The sequence below is a fragment of the Pistacia vera genome, unplaced genomic scaffold, assembly GCF_008641045.1.
Source record: "Pistacia vera cultivar Batoury unplaced genomic scaffold, PisVer_v2 Contig163, whole genome shotgun sequence".
Classification (NCBI taxonomy): Eukaryota; Viridiplantae; Streptophyta; class Magnoliopsida; order Sapindales; family Anacardiaceae; genus Pistacia; species Pistacia vera.
In genome coordinates this window covers 119,757-127,032 of record NW_022195716.1, presented here as the reverse complement: position 1 = coordinate 127,032, position 7,276 = coordinate 119,757, and the positions used below count along the sequence as shown (strand labels likewise).

Genomic DNA, 7,276 nt, shown 5'->3' with positions numbered 1-7,276 from the left:
AGCAAATCATGCTAGCTTAAAAATCTATTGAAAATCTACTTGGTAAAATAAGAATTTAGAATTTGACGGTGACCTCATCTCAATTAAATCAAAATTTAGACCTGATGAAGACTATTATATTTCTTCCCAACCCAGCAAACTAGACAGAAGCAACCGCAAAGCCACTGGAATAATCAGGTTCTTGCGAACACAATATAGGCCCCATATATATACAGGAGAAGAGCTTATTAGCTGTATTTGGACCAAAAAAAATAGACCATCAAGGATTAAATTATAGGTGAGGCAACAATAAGGTGATGCCTCGCAAAAAAATGGTTTCATCATACGTGATTGTATGTATCACTTTATAGTACCACAAACAATTAATATTACACATATCTTACAAGAGGTTCCAAGTTCTCTTTTGCTGAAGGCTTCTTTCATGTGAAGATTTTGTCTATAACATATCATAGTTATAAAACTAGTTAGTTAACTAAATAGAAAATTGTGAACTGAAGTAGGGATCAGATATATGAAATGCAATATAAATGAATAGATAAATTATGTCTACATACACTCAAAAAGAAAAAGTAGTACCACTACTGCAAAGCGGACAGCTCCTTAACATGATTAATGGTTGAAACTTTACAAATTGATCAGAAATATTTTCAATCACCAATTTAACCTCTTACCTATCAAAACACTCTGCAATTATTAAAATGAAGACGAAGTTTCAAAAACTAGAACTCAGTTAATAAAATGGGAGGGAATTGGCTTTGTGACACAAATCAAGAACATATTGAAAATAGACCATCCACCAGTTTCTAGACCCAAGCGAAGCACTAATTTCTCTTTAGATGTNTTGGACAAACTGATATATCTATATAAACATTTTGGTCAAGCAAAGGGATGCAAGTAGAACCTCAATCTGGCAACTTCTGTGATATATATATCATTTTTAACCTTGATTCTTCAGCAAATTCATGACATCTTGCCTCACTGAATCAAAAAAAACATATCAAAATCAAGTTTTATTATAGAGAACATGGTTTTCCAATGTCCTAAAAAGTAGAGAGAGAACTAGAAGCAAACCTCGAATGAGTCAACAAAATTTTAAAGAGGGCATCCAGTGTAATTTGATGAAATGAAGAAGAACAAAAAGAAGCATTGAGAAAGCATAATCAATCATCAATCAAATTCTTTTGACTATTTCCTAATGTCATTCATCCTCTCTTCCATAACGCAAAATGCTGCGCTGAGAAAATAAGTATCTGATAAAATTTGAAACTATAAATAGAAATTTATATGCTTTAGTTGGAAGTCAAAAAGAGCTTAAACATTATCAGAAAATTGATGTATGAAAAGTGGGGTTATGATCTTCAAGAAGTAGGGACACAAATATTTCCTGGTCTGTCAACGTTGTCCAACATGATACAAAGTTCTGTTAACAAAATTTGATGCTTGGTTTTAATAAGATCAAGCAGAGCTAATGTCTTAACATAGGTAAATTTTGGTCAAGAAAAAGAATGCAACAAGAACCTCAATCATAGGTAACTTTTTAATACATCATATTTGCAAATTCAGGACATCTTAAACTTGCCTCTCTGCATCAAAATTAACATATCAAGATCAAGATTAAAAGGAAAGAACATGGATTTTCAACCATTATTAATGCTTTGATGTGCAATAAAGTTTAAAAATCAAGAAAAAACAGAGAAAGCAAAACCAATTTTATAGTTCTCTTGAGTATGCAATCTCCTATATCTATCGTTCTCTTTTCCAAATTTGTTGTAGGGTAGAAATTTGCATGCCTTAGTATAAAAAGTTAAAAAAATGCATAAACATTATCAGATGATTAATCTATGAAAAGTTGGGTTATGACTTAAAAGTATGGACATCTCCCATAGAAGATACTTCCAGGTTTGTCCAATTTTTTCAGCATGATAGAAAGCTATGTAGACGAAATTTGATGTGTTGTTTAAAGAAATTGGATGGAATTTTAAACTTGATTCACTGCATCAAAACTATCATAAAAAGGTCAAGTTTGGTTAAGGAGTAAATGGCATTTTAATTTCTCAATATCCTCAAGATAGAAGTATTAAGAAACAAACGTACCTCACTGAACCATCCAAGTAATACATAGATGGAATTCAATGAAATTGGAGAAGCTCCCTGGCATAAGAGAAAGCCATTGACAGGTATTCAACAGGGCAGTTCGACATCATCCTTTAAACTTGTTTTGGGAAAATGCTCTGTTTAATTGTTTCACTTGATGAAAAAGAAAATACTTCATAGAAAACTCAAAATATAACATAGTGCTTGAGAAGAAAATGATTAAGTCTTCCATTTGAACAATTACATAATTTTGGTTCATGGAGTTCTTTAAATTTTGAGAAGTCAATGAACGAGTTCTTTTTCAAAATTTAATATATCATTAATTAACATTAATAATAAATTTTAAAGTACCCGTATAAATATTCAGAGACGAAACAAAATCTGAGCATGATGAGATTACATGGACAGCTACGATTACACTGATGAGTATACTGCATATCTTCCAAACAGATGGAGGTGCATCACTAATTATTTCAATGGGTACTTTGATCAAGAGAGAAAAAAAAAAAAAAAAAATATTAAAGTGATTAAATATTCAATCACTAATTGGATGAAACAAAGGGAAAGAAAAAGATTACCTCTCATTTTGCCCTTCAAGGGTGGCCTAACATAGGACAATTCTCAATGAATATATCCAATGTTGTATTCTGAACAAGGTGGTTTGGTAGTGCCTTCAATTTGAAGCAGCCATCAATTTTCAAAGAGAAAAAACCATTCAGTCAATAGCAAAAACTTAAGTGTTTGGGAGAAAATAAATGATGAAGATGTGCCATCACTTTCCATTCCCAAAAATTCATTACTCTTTGCACACTCTCCATATGCCGTATCTCTAAAGATTCAAGGGATGGCAATTTTCTCAAGGAAGGCAAATGCTTACAGTTTATGCAATGACAAATTCTTAAGAGCCTGAGGTTGGTTAAGGACACCATCCAGTCAGAGAAAATAGTGTTGCCTCTGTAATTCCATTGCCGTACTTTCTCCACATTCAATGGTGGGTGTAAGATTTCAAGAAGTGATTTGTCATCCTCATTGATTAGAAGAGTTTATGTTCATTCGTTGTAACAAAAAATGCTGTGATATACTTTCAAATTAAACATCAAGAAATGAAAAAAGAACTGAAAGCAACATTCAGAAAGCACAACTAACCATTGATCGAGTTCTTTCTACGCTATTCCTCCTTTCTTCTATATGGCTAAATGCTTCAATGAGACAATAAACATTTGATGAAATCTGAATGATAAATAGAAAGTTGATGTATGAAAAGTGGGGTTATGACCTTCAATTTTCATAGATAACCTTAAATCAGGAAACTTCTGGTCAAGAAAAGAATGCAACGAGAACCTTAATCTGGAAACTTCTTCATATATCATATTTCAACCCTGATTCTTCAAAAAATTCATTGCACCTTAATCTTGCCACTCTGCATCAAAATTAACATATCAAAATCAAGTTTAATTTGAAGGAACAAGGATTTTCAATTTACCCACTAAGTAGAGAGGTAACCAAGGAAACACACATATCTCAATGAGTCATCAAAAGATTTCATAGAGGGAATCCACTGTAATTTGAGAAGCTCCCTGGTAAAAGAGGTATCCAACGGTAAGAAAAAGCATATTATAGATATACGAATCAGTTCTGAATAAAAATTAAAGATTTTACTAAACCAGTAATGATGCTGTGATGTGCTTTCTTGTTTAAACATGAAGAAAAAACAGAGAAGTGAGAAAGCATAACCAACCATTTGAGTCCTTTTGAGGAAATAATCTCCTAGATTTATCCCTCCTCTCTTCCATATTTGTTCTAAGGTAGAAATCTGAAACTGTCATCGAATAGAAATTTGCATGCCTTAGAAGAAAAAAAATCGCAGAAAACAGTATCAGATGATTAGTCTATGAAAATTTGAGTTATGACCTTAAAAAGTACGGACATCTCTTTTAGAAAATATTTCCAGGTCAGTCAATTTATCTGGAAATTTTTATTTTTTGATACAAGTGGCTACATGAAATTTCTCTACCATTGAATGATAATAACTTGTCCTTCATTGCTTTGCCCTGGAGTGTTTCCTCTGTCTATCAGTGACACAACTTATAAATTCTCTGCATAAGTAGCCCGACTAGAAAATCTGTTCTGCATATTGAGGAAATAATAGAATCATAAACAGAATATTAAGGAATCGACGAAAGACATAGAGATGAGTCAGAAAGCATAACCAACCATTAACTGAGTTCTTTCCCTACTCAGGCCTGTCAATCTTTTCCGGCATTATACAGAGTTTTCTGCGGAGGGAAAAGTTGATTCCTGGTTTCATTATCCTCAAAGATGGCAAATGTCTAAACATACATATGTAGCTAGTCTTCAGAGTTCCAATTCTGGTTTTGGGAAAGCTCTGTTTTAACTAATCTCAGTAGCCTTGAAAAAACAACATTAAATGTTCGAAGGGATAATTATTTGGCACACCCTAAGGTTTTCCTTACTGACCCCTCAGGCATGACGTATGAGTAGTAACGCAGAACCCCCTGCTGTAGCTCACTTTTGTTATTTCTAATATCAAGGACAAAAGAGTAAAATGACCCTAAATATTAAAAACTTTTATTATAAGGTGTGATTTGAGTCGGTATTTGTTTGTTTGACATTATGAACTAAAATTGTAAACATAAGAAAATCAAATATTACTTCGTATCTCAAAATGGAACAAATACATTGATTAAAGAGAGAGAAAAAAAAATTACCTCTAGTTTTCGCCTTTATGGGTAGGCTAGCAGAGGACAACCATCAATCTCTTTTTTAAATGTTGTATTGTGAACAAGGTTGGATGAAGAGTGAGGAAAGAGTGAGTAATGAATTTTTGGGAATAGAAAGTGATATGCATTGGTAGAGTTCTAAGTACCCAAGCTTGGTTAAGGACATTATCCAGTTGGGCAAAATAGCGTTGCCTCTGTAATTTCCTAGCCATAGCTTCTCCAAATTTAAAGGTGGTTGTAAGATTTCAAGAACTGCTTCATCATTCTCATTCATCCTCTCTCCTTCATCTTTCCTAAAATCTAATAACATAGCAAGGAGATTTTTCTGATTCTTAATTTCTAATCTTTTAGCCTCATTCACATCTGATATATTTCCCAACCTATATAGATACAACTCTATGAAGAGGTTAAGGTATTTCAAACCTTCAAGGCTGCATGCTTTATTATCATTACCATCACCACCACTCACAACGAATGACCTTAATGTTCGGAGATAAGTCAATCTTTGAATTCCTCTTGGGATGTATCTTAATGACCAAAGCCCATCATTTTCTAGATGCCTTAGATTTATTAATTTTCCAATCCCTTGAGGTAATTCTTCATATTCTTTGCAACCACTATTGTCTAAAATTTGCAAATTTATAATCCACATAATTCTACAGAAAGTTTTCTCATTTCTAGATTTTTCAATTCAAGATATCTCAAATGTATCAATTTTCCCATCTCCTTCGGAATGTTATCAATATGTTTTGCAATGGCATCATACTTCCACCAATACTTAATGCCTTTAAGCATGTCAATTCACCAATTAATTTCGGTAACATATTAGGGGACAAATCAATCTTGGAATCTTCAAAATTATGTATGAAACTACGCATCCTTTTGAGACCACAAATTGAATCAGGAAATGAAGTCCCTTCATCAGCAAATGTTATCATCAAATGACAAACTTGCTCATGATAAGAAGAGTTTATGATTGGCTCTTTAAGACCATTAACTTCTATGTGGAGACATTCATTCTTAGTCAAGAATTGAGCAAAATCATGTACTAAATCGTGCATCTTACATCTAACGATATTATTGTGTTTGTCATTTTCAAACTCCTGGAACAATGAGTGTGATGCTAAGTAGTCAAAGTTCTCTTTACCAACTATCTCCATTACATCATTTTCTTCTTGGTTGAGATAACCATGAGTAATCCATAGTTTAATCAAATAATCTCTTCTTATATTATGGTCCTTTGGAAAGATGACACAATATGTGAAACATCGTTTTATCATGAAAGGTAAATCATTATAACTCAATAGTAAAGGACCAAAAATATCTTTTTCACACTCTTCAAGTTTCCACAAATCACTATCTAAGATTTTTAACCACTCTTCTCTAGTTTTTTTAAAGCACAAGAGACTACCAATAGTCTTTGCAGCAAGAGGCAAACCTTTGCACTTGTTTAAAATTTGCTTGCTGGTCTTTTCTAGATTTTCACACTCCTCTTGAGACCTATCAAAAAAAGAAAATCGCTTGAACAAAAACCAATATTCTTCATTGGGCAATTCTTTGATAGCAATAATGTCAATTGATTTCATCATACGTGTAACGTCTCCATTCTCATAAAAATATGCATAGTAAAAGTACATGTAAAATAACATAAAAAGTTGGGCCCAAAATTTTCTTTTATTAAACATATGTATTCTTTATACAAATATATACAAGATTTGTATCATATGCAAAACTATCAAAATAGGGTGGACAGTGTAGCCATTTCTCTTCGTGTGCCGATGTCCATCCGACTGTGTCCTCATCTAGAACCTGCAAAAACATAGGGAACAACGGGATGAGCACAAAACAATGCTCAGTAAGTAAACCCTCTACTCAATTATCCCCGTAACTCTCTCTCTAATTCTTTCCCTACAATTTTTATTGACTCTTTCTCTTATACAACTCTCTATTTTCTCTTTCTCATAACTCTTTTCTACTAACTCTCTTTCTAGTAAGTCACGGCCCCATCTGACCGGAGGCACGGCTGGGACTCGCTCCCACTCCCTGTGACTTCTACTCATTCTAGCCGATCGGACTTGGTTATGCATGGATTCGGAACCTTTGGCCATGTGAGTGCATAGAATCTCTCGGGTAAACTCGGGTATAGCCCTCATCCGCATGTACTCTACGGGCTACACCACTTCTCTCTCTGATACTCATGCCGCTCTCTCTATGCGGCGTACATGCGGGAATACTCTACCCGTACTCACAGGTTCCCCATCGCACAACCTACTCTATTCTCTTGTTTAGCACTACTCTAGCTTTTACTCTAAAGTGCTTATTCTCTCTTTCTCTTTACTCTTAGAGTAGCTTAAACTCAAAAGTCTCTACTCTTTCTCTACTCTCTTCTCTAGTGCATAATTAATGCATAGTTAATGCACATAAATGACTCATGCTCATTA

The 7,276-nt window shown here is 33.6% G+C and overlaps 1 long non-coding RNA gene across 4 annotated transcripts; it reads right to left on the bottom strand.

Moving 5' to 3' along the window:
• Positions 1 to 895: 895 nt before the first annotated feature.
• LOC116125368 lies at positions 896 to 4,468 on the bottom strand. Of its 4 annotated transcripts, XR_004127318.1 has the most exons (9): positions 4,309 to 4,468; positions 4,006 to 4,221; positions 3,833 to 3,913; positions 3,611 to 3,671; positions 3,436 to 3,514; positions 3,241 to 3,324; positions 2,972 to 3,165; positions 2,673 to 2,765; positions 896 to 2,231 (listed from the first exon to the last, which is right to left on the bottom strand). It is a non-coding gene; the product is annotated as an uncharacterized LOC116125368 (long non-coding RNA). The 4 variants fall into 4 exon arrangements; XR_004127316.1 differs by having other exon boundaries at positions 2,972 to 3,514; XR_004127317.1 differs by having other exon boundaries at positions 896 to 2,151; positions 2,972 to 3,514.
• Between the last annotated feature and the right edge of the window lie 2,808 nt (positions 4,469 to 7,276).